Source organism: Schistocerca piceifrons, chromosome 8, assembly GCF_021461385.2.
Source record: "Schistocerca piceifrons isolate TAMUIC-IGC-003096 chromosome 8, iqSchPice1.1, whole genome shotgun sequence".
NCBI classification, from domain to species: domain Eukaryota; kingdom Metazoa; phylum Arthropoda; class Insecta; order Orthoptera; family Acrididae; genus Schistocerca; species Schistocerca piceifrons.
Window position 1 is genome coordinate 181,814,845 of NC_060145.1, and position 13,221 is coordinate 181,828,065.

General features: G+C 42.8%; 1 pseudogene; it reads right to left on the reverse strand.

The window, feature by feature from the left end:
• Positions 1-1,535: 1,535 nt before the first annotated feature.
• LOC124712871 lies at positions 1,536-1,653 on the reverse strand (annotated as a pseudogene).
• Between the last annotated feature and the right edge of the window lie 11,568 nt (positions 1,654-13,221).

The following is a 13,221-nucleotide window of genomic DNA, read 5'->3' on the forward strand; positions in this document are numbered from 1 at the left end:
TTTGCCTTACCAAATGCTTTCTCATGAGCAATAAATGCTAAATACTTTTCTAAGCCAATTCCCGACGTTTTCCAGTAATTTATCTTATTATAAATATATTATAATTTCACGAACGACCCTTTCTAAAGTCTAAATTTCTTTGTTGGTGTAACCATTGATTTTCTGTTATTATATTAGTGTTTGCAGTATCTTTCTCAGTTTTATTCATACGCTTCGTAAGTTTAAATGCCATATACCGTCTTCTGTGAATGTCATGATCAACTTTCTTTCTTTCTCGGGGCCTTTGTCCCGCTCCAACGCGGGGTCGGCCTTGTCATGACGGATTTGGCAGTGGTAATGGCAGAGGGTGGCTGGATGCCCTTCCTGACGCTACCCCGAACCCCCCGGGACGGAAGTAGTGTAGCCCAGCAGGCTGCGTATAGTGTAAGTCTTGAAATAGTGTCAACGTTTTCAAATGTCTGTGAGTCATGTAACTTAGGCGGAACTTGGGGACCAGCCCGGTAAACACCTAGCGGATGGGGAAAACCGGCAAAAAGCCACATCCAGGCTGGCCGGCATACCGGACCACGTCGTTAATCCGCAAGTCGGATTCGATCCGGTGCTGGCGCGCCTATCCGAGTCCATGAAGCAGCGCTTTAGCGCTCTCGGCTACCCTGGCGGGTAATGTCATGATCACCATTAGCAATGAATCTTTCGCAGGGTGCCCCACAGTAACTTTTTTTCTTCGATTCTTTGTTTTACTTCTTTTCTGTTTGTATACTTGCCAGGATCACATTTACTCGTGTTTCTAAATGAGCGATAAAAGCATTTCAGTTTTCTTTAACATTGTTAGTTATTTTTGTGTTTCATATTTTGAGACCATTTTTCCGATTTGATACTTTATTTTTCCCTCGTACCTCATCAGCTATTCTCAGAATTACTGATTTTCATCTTTTCCATTCTTCTTCAAAGTTGTCTTCAGTTTCAACCATTTGTAATTCCTGTGTGAGTCTTTGTTGATATACGTTCCTTATGCCTTCTTCCTGTAGAAGATGAACCGTATATTTCAAGTTTTGGCTTTGGGTTCTCTTTACATTTGTTTGTTTCCTCTATCTTTCGAAGTAACTTGGAAGTGATCAGTTCGTGTATCATTACCTCTAAATACACGAGTATCTCGAATTTGAGAACTTTTTTGATTAGTAACAAAAATCTTGAGGTACCTCCTGTTGGATCTGATTTTTCCCGGCGTGATGCAGCAACTCGATGTGATGTGGACTGAAGAAGACGCTGGAAGTACCCTGCAGAAATATTGAGCCATGCTACCTCTATAAAAACGAAACTAAACCAAACTTCTCCCGAACAGACCATGAATGACCAACGGCGCCGACCGGCCGCCGTGTCATCCTCAGACATGGGCGTCACCGGATGCGGATATGGAGGGGCATGTGGTCAGCATACCGCTCTCCAGGCCGTATTTCAGTTTACGAGACCGGAGCCGCTACTTCTCAATCAAGTAGTTCCTCAGTGTGCTTCACAAGGGCTGAGTGCTCCCCGCTTGCCAACAGCGCTCGGCAGACTAAATGGTCACCCATCCAAGTGCTAGCCCAGTCCGACAGCGCTTAACTTCGGTGATATGACGGGAACCGGTGATACCACTGCGGCACAGCCGTTGGCGTGCTACCTCCATAGCCGTCCATAATTACGAAAGTGTTGTCGATGCAGGATTTTACGGGTGAACAGATCTAGATGTTAGACAGAATTCAAGTCAGGCGTTCTAGATGAGCAACCATTCACTCTAGTTGCCCAAAATGTTCTTCAAACCAACCGCGAACAACCGTGGCCCGTTAACAAGGCGGATTATCACCCTTAAAAAATCCATCGTTGTTTGGGAATGACTGCAAATGGTCTCCAGGTAGCCGAACATAACGATTTCCAATCAGTGATCAGTTCAGTTGGACTAGAGGACACAGTCCATTTTATGTAAACACAGCCCACACTATTATGGAGCCACCACCAGCTTGCACAGTGCCTTGTTTGACAATCTGGGTCCAATGATTCGTGGGATCTGGGCCACACTCGAAACCTACCGTCAGCTCTTATCAACTGAAATCGGGACTCATCTGACCAGAACACAATTTTCCCATAGTGAAGGGTCCAACCGATATGGTCACAAGCCCAGGAGAGGCGCTGCAGGCGATGTCGTGCTGTTAGCAAAGGCACTCGCGTTGGTCGTCTGCCGCCATACCCCAATAATGCTAAATTTCGCCGCACTGTCCTACTGGATACGTCGCACTTTGATTTCTGTGGTTATTTTTCGCAGTGTTCCTTGTGTGTTAACTCTGCACAAATGCCGCTCGGGAGGACGACGGTTCAATCCCGCGTCCGGACATTCTGATTTAGGTTTTCCCTAAATCGCTCCAGGCAAATGCTGGGATGGTTCGTTTGAAAGGGCACGGCCGGTTTCCTTCCCCGTCCTTCCCTAATCCGATGAGACCGATGACCTCGCAGCTTGGTCTCTTCTCCCCAAACAACCCAACCCAAATGCCGCTGCTCTTTGTCGTTAAGTCAAGGCCGTCGGCCGCTGCGTTGTCCATGGTGAGAGGCAATACCCGAAATTTGGTATTCTCGACACACTCTTGACACTGCAGTTAGCGGAATATTGAATTCCCTAACGATTTCCGAAATAGAATGTCCCGTGCTTTTAGTTACTACTAACGTTCCGCGTTCAAAGACTGTTAACTCCCGTCATGCGGCCACAATCACTTCGGAAACCTTTTCACATGAATCACCTGAGTACAAATGACAGCTCCTCCAATGCACTGCCCTCTTATACCTTGTGCACGCTATATCACCGCCGTCTGTATATGTGCATATCGCTATACCACGACCTTTGTCACCTCAGTGAACGCAGTCAATTACTGAGCTGGAACCTCTTGTATTACAGGTGTATTTATTTGCGTCTTCGTTTCTGCACAACGTATTTTAATTTTTACCTGATTATATGTAGTAAAATATCTTCACGTCTTGCTGTTTTCGTAAAAAGTTTGTTCACCAAATGTGCCTGCTATATCTACTGTCGGTACCTTTCAAATTATTGCATTTAAGTCTCCTAATATTAACAAACGATCAGTTTTTAATGTTATTTACTGTTTTTGCAGCTCTTCATTAAGAATTTCAGAGTCTTCGCGTTTTCCGTCACCAGCTGCATATACTCCTATGACATATAAATCTGCTCTACCAGTTCTGAATCTAGCAGTTACTATCCTTTCATTTATGTAATAAAAATTTGTCTATCCTTTCCATTTATCATCTATAAGGAAACCTACTCCACTCACTGTTCGTTTCGTTTGTTCGACTCCGTTGTAAATTAATGTGGAATTATTCACACCTCTTCTTCCTCTCAGTTTCGTCTTTGTTTCTGTTATTACAGAAACGTTCATATTTCTTTGCTTCAAGCTTTCTAAGGGCTCTGATTTCTTCGTATGAAAACCTCCTCCCATACTCCAGATACCTATACACAATACGTCTTAAAGACCAATGGTAAAGGCAATTGAAGTTCCAGTTTCAAAACGCTATAGAAAGGGAACCGCTGCTCAGAATGACGTCAAATCTGGGTAGGACATTAGTGACAAAGAGGAAAACTTCGTGGAACACAAAAATTTTAACGGAAGTTTTACCAGTAGACGGTGTTGTAAGTATCAGAATATGTACTCCAACAGGCGCGCGGCACACGGCTGTCCCTTAGTTCATGTCTGAGACATACAATATGACTGTCTTCATGAAACATCGCACACTGCAGATAATACTTTTTTACAAGAAAGGTGACCGTGCGTCAGCAGCCCTGCAGAAGTTCCGGACACCCAAGGGTATGAAAAAAAGCACCGGTCCGATGTCTGTTATGGGTCTGGAGAGAACGATTACAGAATTCGAAAAGACAGATTCTTTTGAAGTGCAATGTGGCTGAGGGAGAAAAACAGATGATCCGACGTCTGTCGAAGATCTCCCCATAGGACTCCTGGTGGGGTCGAGCGGTGTTGGCTGGCTCTGAGCACTATGGGACTCAACTGCTGAGGTCATCAGTCCCCCAGAACTTAGAACTAGTTAAACCTAACTAACCTAAGGACATCACAAACATCCACGCCCGAGGCAGGATTCGAACCTGCGACCGTAGCGGTCTTGCAGTTCCAGACTGCAGCGCCTTTAACCGCACGGCCACTTCGGCCGGCGAGCGGTGTTATTGAAACATACGGTGTAAGGGGAATTGCCCTAACTTTCGACATGCCTGCGAAAACGGTGCATAAAATCCTACGAAATATCCTTTATTGCTACCCGCACAAAATCTCCATTTTCAGTTGTTTCTTCCTGCTGACCTGCGAACAAACGTTCGCTCTGGGATTTCTTGCTCGAAATGCAACAATCTGTGGACAGACTAATCCCATCTCCATCTCCAAGGACACGTCATTTTGCATAATTACAGAGCATGGAAAACAGCACGCACATCAACCGGTACCACTTCATTCTGCACAGGTGACTGTGTGATGCGATTTGATAGCATCATTTATCATAAGGACGTATTTCTTTCGAGGAGATGAATGCTGCGGGTCCTGTTGCTGTACTGTCACTGGTAAACTCTATGAAAGTGTTTTGAGCACCAGCGTCATTCCAACCCGCCAATAGCGTGGATAGCATAACTTTTATATAAGGTGACACTCTACCACATACTGCACAGCCAGTGAAACGGCTGCTGCAGAAGCGTTTTGGAAATGCTACAATTATCTGCCCTCATTATGTCGTGTTCGGTGCTCCAATTGTGAACGGAGCTGAATACTGAAGGCACGCATTGTGCAAAGCTATCTGAGCGAGACCCCTGAGATACTCCGATCCGTTGTGAAATATACTGTTTCTCGAGTTGAACTTGGGGAAGGAAATAGTGGACAAGATACTGACACCGCCTGCGCCAGTCTCAAGACAGAAACCGACATTATTTCGCTTTTTATGCGGTGTTTTGCCCCAGGACAATGAAAAGTTTATGTCAAACTGTTTCCTGTGTGGTTTTTGGGCTCAGGACAATTGACCTATTTTTACCATCCGATGTGGTACGACTTTCCCGTGGTTAATTGTCTTACCTAACAGTGACGTAACTTTTGACTGTCGAACTTGTGCGGTCATGCGCACTGAACAGTGTGATATTCAAACAAAAGCCGATGTATCGCGACTCATCTGACATTTGTAGGCATTTGTAGCCGACGGCACAATCTATCGGTAAATATTACGCTTTCCCCTGCGTCAATAATACGGTGTTCAAATTTGACGTTATTCTCGGCAGTTGTTCTCTTTCTACAGCTTATCGAAAGCTATAATTTCTCTTACTGGTAAGTCTGTTATAATAATGAAGTCGAGATGACCATTGCAATCTTGATGGTTCTTTTATATGTATCCATATTCTGGCTTCGGTTAACGAGATGCTTTTACATTTGCGTGAAAGAGAACATTCGTCCATCGAAACTGACGCTCGTTTACACATCAGTGCGTCTCTAATAACACAGCTAGGAAATCCTTCCGCTTTAGAGAAAAGCGAATTGAATAACGAGAGTGTATACTTTGCGAAATGTCGGCTCCGTCAGGCAGCTGTATGACTGAAGTTGGCACCGTTCCTTTCCGTCAAGGTGCACAAACATTCTCGAATTAAATGTCGGTTCTTTCTGAAGGATTCGTCGAAGAAACCGACCATCAAACCCAACCAAAAGGAAACAAGAAAAGCTTTCGCCGTTGAGTGCTGAACACCATGAAATCCGAAGAGGTTCCTGTGTGGGTAATTAATGCTCCTGATCGAAGACTCGAAGCTCGTGAATAACCTGTCGATGATTGATGAGACCCGCCCCCACTCCAGCCCTTCAGTCAGCTACTAAAACTTCCGTGATTGGTCTCCTGTGGACCCTTGACGTTGCACGGAAAGTCTCTCTCGTCGGATAAAATTAAGATGACGTCAAGCTTTGGCAAAATACGACCCACTTTTCGTATGGCAGGTGCAAGACGTAGCGTGCCTCCAACTTTCAAGTACTTTCCAAATGAAATTAGTTTCTCCTCCTAAATAAAAAAAAAGAAAATCAATACACACCTTAAGTAAAATGTTTTCGAAAATGTTTTTTGTGCAGACACAGGAATCTCGCATCGTACCCCAGATTACTGATCGAAATTTCTTGTTGTTTGCGGTGCTTTTTCAGACACATTAAAATATCTCATTCTTAAACGTCTTTAATAAAAAAAGGTGACAGGAAATATGTAGATGAGAGTGAAACAGCTTTCTTACAGACATACTTTTACAGAACATTCGAGAATTTTATGTGCTCAAAAGCAGTATCACACGTAATTAGAAACAATGTATAAAACGAGCTCCATTAATTTAAGTTTATCGCGAAATATTACAAACTTTAAACAACAAAACGATCATTATCGTAGATAATGAAGAGACTTAAATGTCTTAGGGAAACATTTAATTGTAAGATCTATAAGATGACCTACGGTACAGGACTTTCCCATTACGCCCAACGCTGGGGTTCTATTCCAATGTCGGAGAGCCCAGGCAGTAGTGACAATGTAAAGGAAAAATAAGCAGAAGATATGAAGTTTGTGTTGAGGAGGGCACTCAACTTGAGTAGTTTGTGCAGCAATGTTGACCACCGTTCTGCGGTGGTGTAATTGTTAGCAGTTCTGCCTAGCAAGCCAGAAGACATGGATTCGAGTCCCGGCGACATTAGAAATTTTAATTTGTTTCTTCTGCTTAAATGTCTCAGGGAAACATTTAATTATAAGATCTTTAAACATCAAAATTTCGGCACTTAGCTTTAATTACGATATATCGAACCGTTTGAGTGTGTGAACAATGATATTACTGTAGGCAACAGTTGTTTCACAAACAACTGGTTGAATCATATTCAACAATAACAGTTCCAGATGTTATGCTGAGTAAGTCAAACAATATTGAATGATGAAAATTTTTTAGTGGCAAGAAATTACGAAGGGAGCCCATAGTCCAATTTCGAGTCCTGTTCCATTCCTTACATACATGAATGATCTTCTACTTAACAGTAATCAGAGTTATTGCTTTTTGCGTACGACACAAGCCGTATACAGGGTCCAGTCACATTAATGTGAGCACCACCTATGTTCGACCACTCACAGACGGCAGTTGGCAGCACTAGGAGTGGCGGGTATATAAAGCGTACTGGGGAGATGCGAAAACAGTGCAGTCATTGTCGTAATGCGGAAAAAGAGCGATTTATCTGACCTCCAAAGGACATGGTCATTGTCTTTCGGGCCAAGGGTGCAAGCACTTCCGAAACGGCTAAGTTTGTAAACCGTTCATGTGGCGCCGTGTTTTAAGTATACCGTGAATGGGAAAATTGCGCTATCCAAAACAGGCGCCGAGGCCACTGTTGTGCACCACTGGACCACAGATGACAGAGGTGAACGACGGCTGCGGAGATATATACAGGCGAATAGACATGCAGCTCTTGAGCAGCTGATCGCCCAGATGAACCAGGACGCTGTCACCTTCTAAGAGAGCTGCTTCTGTGTTAGCAGCGCTGCGTAGCACTTTGCATTGGATCTCTGACTGTGCTTTCTTTGTAAGAGACTCTGTGGCTGGTTGGACTCGTTGTTGGAAGTTAATCTTCAGTAGTGTTGGGCAGTTGGAAGTTAGTCGCCAGCAGTGGATGGAAGTACTGTTGGGCAGTTGGAGGTGAACAGCCGGCAGTGATAGATGTTAGATGTGAGAAGTTAGCATTGATGGAGGGTAGAGGTCTGAAGTGTTAGCGTAGGCTAACGATCTGGAAGTAGCCGACTTGGAGATTGAAAATTATTCATGATTATATATCTTTGTAATGGATGTCAATGACGATTTATATTCCTGTCTGAACTGGATGTCACATTATTAGTATTGGTAGTTTTTCATTGTCGCACAATACTGTAATGAGCAAAGCAGTTGTGGCATGCATGTGGATTTGCACTAAGTATTTTGCTGTCTTTTTGCAATTAATTAGATATTTATTATTTTCGATGCTATTTTTGCTCTTCAAATTGTGTTTTCCTGTGTTATCGTAGAAATTCTGTGATAGTTATGGCGTGTGAAAAGTGCAACACTAGGCTAGAAAGTAAATTGAGAAATGGTAGTGACGATGAGCGTAGCGTGCCAGCACTACCTTGTAATGAAGTGACAAATGCAAAAAATAATTTGGTACTTGCGCGTAGGGAAATCCACGCAGGAAATGATGGTGTAGACAGTGAAACAATTAGTGAACAGGCAAGTATTATCGATCGATCGGTCAGCAGTAGCTCTCAGTAATGTAAATGACAGAAACTCTTGTAAATACCGTAGATACAGGTTTTGCGTCCTTACCCTTTTCTCAATTAAGTCAAGACTCACTCTCTGCTTTTCAAAATGCGAATGTTGCCGGTGCAAATGCATTGCCGAAAAGTACAAATAAACATGTTCCAGACACTAATACATTGTTATTACAAATAATGCAACAAATAGAACAAAATCAGAAACAATCACAGCAACAAATGGAACAAAATCAGAAACAAATTAGAGAAACACTTGAACAAACACGTGAAGCTTTAACCGCTGAGTTACTTAAAATCGAATCGAAGTGTCAAAACATTTCTGAAGATGTAAAAACATTAATTTGTGAGCATTTTCAGCCTATTCTTTCGCGACATGAAAACGCATTACTGAATCATAAAGTATCCATAAAAGAACTGCAGACTACTGTTCACGAAAATCACGACACCTTGCAAGCTAAAATTGCGTGACCGTATCTACCGATACGGTCACGCAACTTGTACAAAACAAAGAAAACCTAAAGGACATAGTAGATACGATTTCGACACAAATGGACACTCTGAAACTTGGTTCAGAAAAGCACGCGGAGGAAATCAGTACATTATCGGAAAAAGTAGTCGAACTTTCAGAGCAGATAATTTATCTTCGAAGGTAGATGATGTAGGCTAACGATCTGGAAGTATCCGACTTGGAGATTGAAAATTATTCATGATTATACAGGGTGAAAAGCATTTAAACCGACAAACTCTGGGATGTTGCAGGGGACATCAAAACAAATACTTTTCCCTAATGTCATTTTTTCGTATGAGGAGTAGTTAAACCGGGAGAAGCAAATTAATTAAACGAACAAACACTTTTCCATTTTTTTATGACCAATAGACAACACACTAACACAACCCAAGTTCAATTACAGTAGGTTTTCAAATATGCCTCCATTGACACGTAAACAAAGGTTACACCGTCGGATCATGTTCTGACACGGGCAAAAACCCCAGGAGTATCCTGAATTGTTCCAGCTGCTGCTACTATCCGGGCAACCAGGTCCTCTTCTGATGCAACAGGAGTTGCGTAAACAAGGTTGTGCATCTCTCCCTACACAAAAAGTCCATCGGGGCCGTACTGGGGATCGAGCAGGCCATGGTACAGAACCACCTCTGCCAATCCAAGTTTCTGGGAACCGTCGGTCCAGGAATCGACGCACCCGCCGACTGAAATGTGCCGGCGCCCCGTCATGTTGGAACCATATGCGTTGTCTTGTAGGGAGCGGGTAGTTGATAAACCCACTGTGCAGCTTGTCCGTTGTGGTGCGCTACGTATTGCGCACCAACCATATCAATGTACTTACTCCAGGTGTATCGCTCCATTAGTAAACAGAGACAATGCACTACTACACTGGTGGACAGAAGTTGCCTACAACTGAAGAGCGTAATACGGCCTCTAACAACTCAAGAGCGTAATACGGCCTCCACCGGTTTAAATAATCCTCATAGGAAATAATGACGTTAGGGAAAAATATTTGTTTAGATGCCCCCTACAACATCTCACAGTATGTCTGTTTAAATACTTTTCACCCTGTATATATTTGTACTGGATGTCAATGACGTTTTATATTCCTGTTTGAACTGAATGTCACATTATTAATGTAAAAAATACATTATTTAGTTTGCAGCAAGATCTTTCCTTTGCTAACCACATGCCTATTAGTAGTTAGTGGCTTTATTAGCTAGAATCTCTTATTTAGCTGGCAGTACTGACGCTCGCTGTATTGCAGTAGTTCGCGTAATGAGGATTTTTGTGAGGTAAGTGCTTAATGAAATGCATAGTTTTTTGTCGGGATTGCTTCTTATTCAGGGCCATTCTTTTGTATTAATTATTTGAAGTCAGGTTGAATTTTTTTTTTTTTTTTTTTTTTTTTTTTTTTGAGCAGTCAGATTGTGTTGCGATAGAATATTGTGGGTAACTGTTGTCATGATAAGAAAAAGTAATGAGAAAGTAGGCTCAGTACGTTCAGTTTTACTCAGCTGTTTCAGAATCAAATAACGTAGAAGTGTCATCTTCTCAGTCATTCAGAAATTTAAGTACAGATTCATACATTTAAATAAAGACGTTCCAAACTGTGTCTCCTTAACGTCCGCACAGGGAACGTTGTTGCGTAGAGGCCTCTACAGCAGGCGTGCGGCTCACGCAGCCATGCTGACTGCCGTTTACCTCGGTGACGAAGGGTGGAATTTGCAAGCTCATACCGCAACTCTTTTTCCAATGAATGGCGACAGGTGGCCTTTTCGGATGATTCAGTTTCCTGCTCCATCGGACGGATGGCCATTGGCGTGTACGGCACTAAACGTTTGAAACCACAGGATCCAGGCAGGAGGGGGGAGCGTTATGATCTGGGGAATGTTTTCGTGGCATTTCCTGGGCGATATGGGTTGGCACAATGCATCAACACAAGTATACATCTACCCTTGGGGACCGTGTCCTCGGCACGACAGCATACCAGGCTTCCCTCACAGTCTGTACTGAGAAAGGCTTGGAAAACAAGATGAAAACCGACCAGGTGCTCATAGATTTTACATCAGGTTACGATACAACATGGATTGAGGGTCTACTGCTTAAGGTAATTAGAATCATCAAATGCAGACAGACTTCCACCATACTCAACTACATGTTAGTTAGAAAATCAAGATTTCAATTCATGGCATGAACAGCAGGAGCATGGTTCTCAGTAATGGCCTGTTGCAGGGTTCGGCACTAGGGCCCATATTTTTGTCTACATATTGCCGTCATGCCAGACACAAAATTTCTTAAGTTTGCATATCAAAGTAATAATTTTAACTACCTCAAGAAAATATTGAATGTAGAGCTGGAAGTACTGAACACCTGCCGGCCGGAGTGGCCGAGCGGTTCTAGGCGCTACAGTCTGGAACCGCGCGACCGCTACGGTAGCAGGTTCGAATCCTGCCTCGGGCATGGATGTGTGTGATCTCCTTAGGTTAGTTAGGTTTAATTAGTTCTAAGTTCTAGGGGACTGATGACCTCAAAAGTTAAGTCCCATAGTGCTCAGAGCCATTTGAACCATTCTTGAACTGAACATCTACCCCACCCCAAATATAGAGATCCTAATGACATACCTTTTGACAGCAAAAGATATAAAAATTAGTTATACTGACCTTGACGGTAGTTACTGGCAACAAAATATTAACGCTATTGAAAGTTTCACAACAGAAATACTACGGAACTAACAACATCGATTCCTCGGAAAGAACTAAATGAAAGACTATCAGATGATCACTTAAGGTACGAAGCATGAAACTAAATAAAGAATTCAACATATATGCTTTACGAAGATTAAAATGAAGACTAGATAAAGTGATCAGAGATAACATTTATCCAATAAAAGAGTTGTAGCCGCATCGAGCTGTAAGTTCGCTGCGACTAGAATGAAAAACTTCAATGGAGATGTTAATTGGCTAGCGGTTCTAGGCGCTCAGTCCGGAACCGCGCAACTGCTACGGTCGCAGGTTCGAATCCTGCCTCGGGCATGGATGTGTTTGATGTCCTTAGGTTAGTTAGGTTTAAGTAGTTCTAAGTTCCAGGGGACTGATGACCACAGATGTTAAGTCCCATAGTGCTCAGAGCCACTTGAACCACTTAGATGTTAATTCGCTCTCTTGTAGACGTCGCGATAGAGGCAAGATCGTTTCAGATCAGTCTGGAATTTTAAAGTTTTTCAAGTACCGTCTTGACGTATTAATCCAAGCTCTGAAGGAAAGTGATAGAACATTTACCGTTTAGCCAGGAAACGGAACAGATATTATACGTGAGGGAAAAGTAACTCGTCTGATACTTAGTCACTTCTGGGACTTAGTCGTCGTGATCTGTGATTGTCACGAACATTGAAGGAACCAGCAATGTACCAGACGCCGAAGTAAACTCTACAAACAGACTTGAGTAGGAAACATATACACGCAATCATGAAGAATTCACAGGTACCCCGTGTTGTCGGAAGCTGTAGTCAAAGTCACAGTTGCTGACGTAAACCGTAGCTTCAGTTCCTTGAATGACAGATCGGTGTGCTTTCTAGTGCAGTGGTTAGATAATTCAGAAGTTCAATGCACTCAGTTACAACTTTAATACTTCGTGTCGTCTACATAATTTAATTGAACTTTATTCTGTCACTGTGAAATAGTTTTTTCTTGATATAAGGCCGAAGCTAAAGGTGATTGAGTGACATTGTTAACAGTGAACAGTAATCGAAGACTTTATTACGACGCTGTCTGTACGTTATTTAGAGAATACATTATCTCTGGATTTACGACGTAGGAGTTGCTGAATTAGCACCGTAGCGACGCCTTATCGACGCTATAATACTTCACAAATCAACATCCTCGGAAGACTATAATGTGGCATTGGCTTGAATGGTGCAACTTATAATTCGAGATATCATATTATATACGTTTGAACGTTCATTTGCAAACCGGGTATAAAAACTACTGTTATCAAGTTTCGCGTAAGCTTATAAGCCCGTCGTGAACACGCCAAAGATATATGGTTTATTGTTTCAGATAAAGGAAATTGCTGTACCGACTGGTGCAGTCGCTGTGTGAAGCAGTAAAGAAGACAGACATCCTTCGAACACCATCGCTTCAATTATAAGCGAGGCCGCTTATACATTTCGGCGTGCTGCTCCATCCATACGTGGATATCTGTTACAAGGAGATAGTATCTGAAACTAACCAAACAAAGCGAGGAGTTTGTTTTAACAGTTACAGATCGGAGTTGTCGCGATCGACGGACGCCGACCTGTGTCAAACACACTTGAACATCAATTACCATCGAGCCGACACACACACACCCGCCACACACTCCAAGTGGCACTTACGTCCAAACCCTAATCAAAC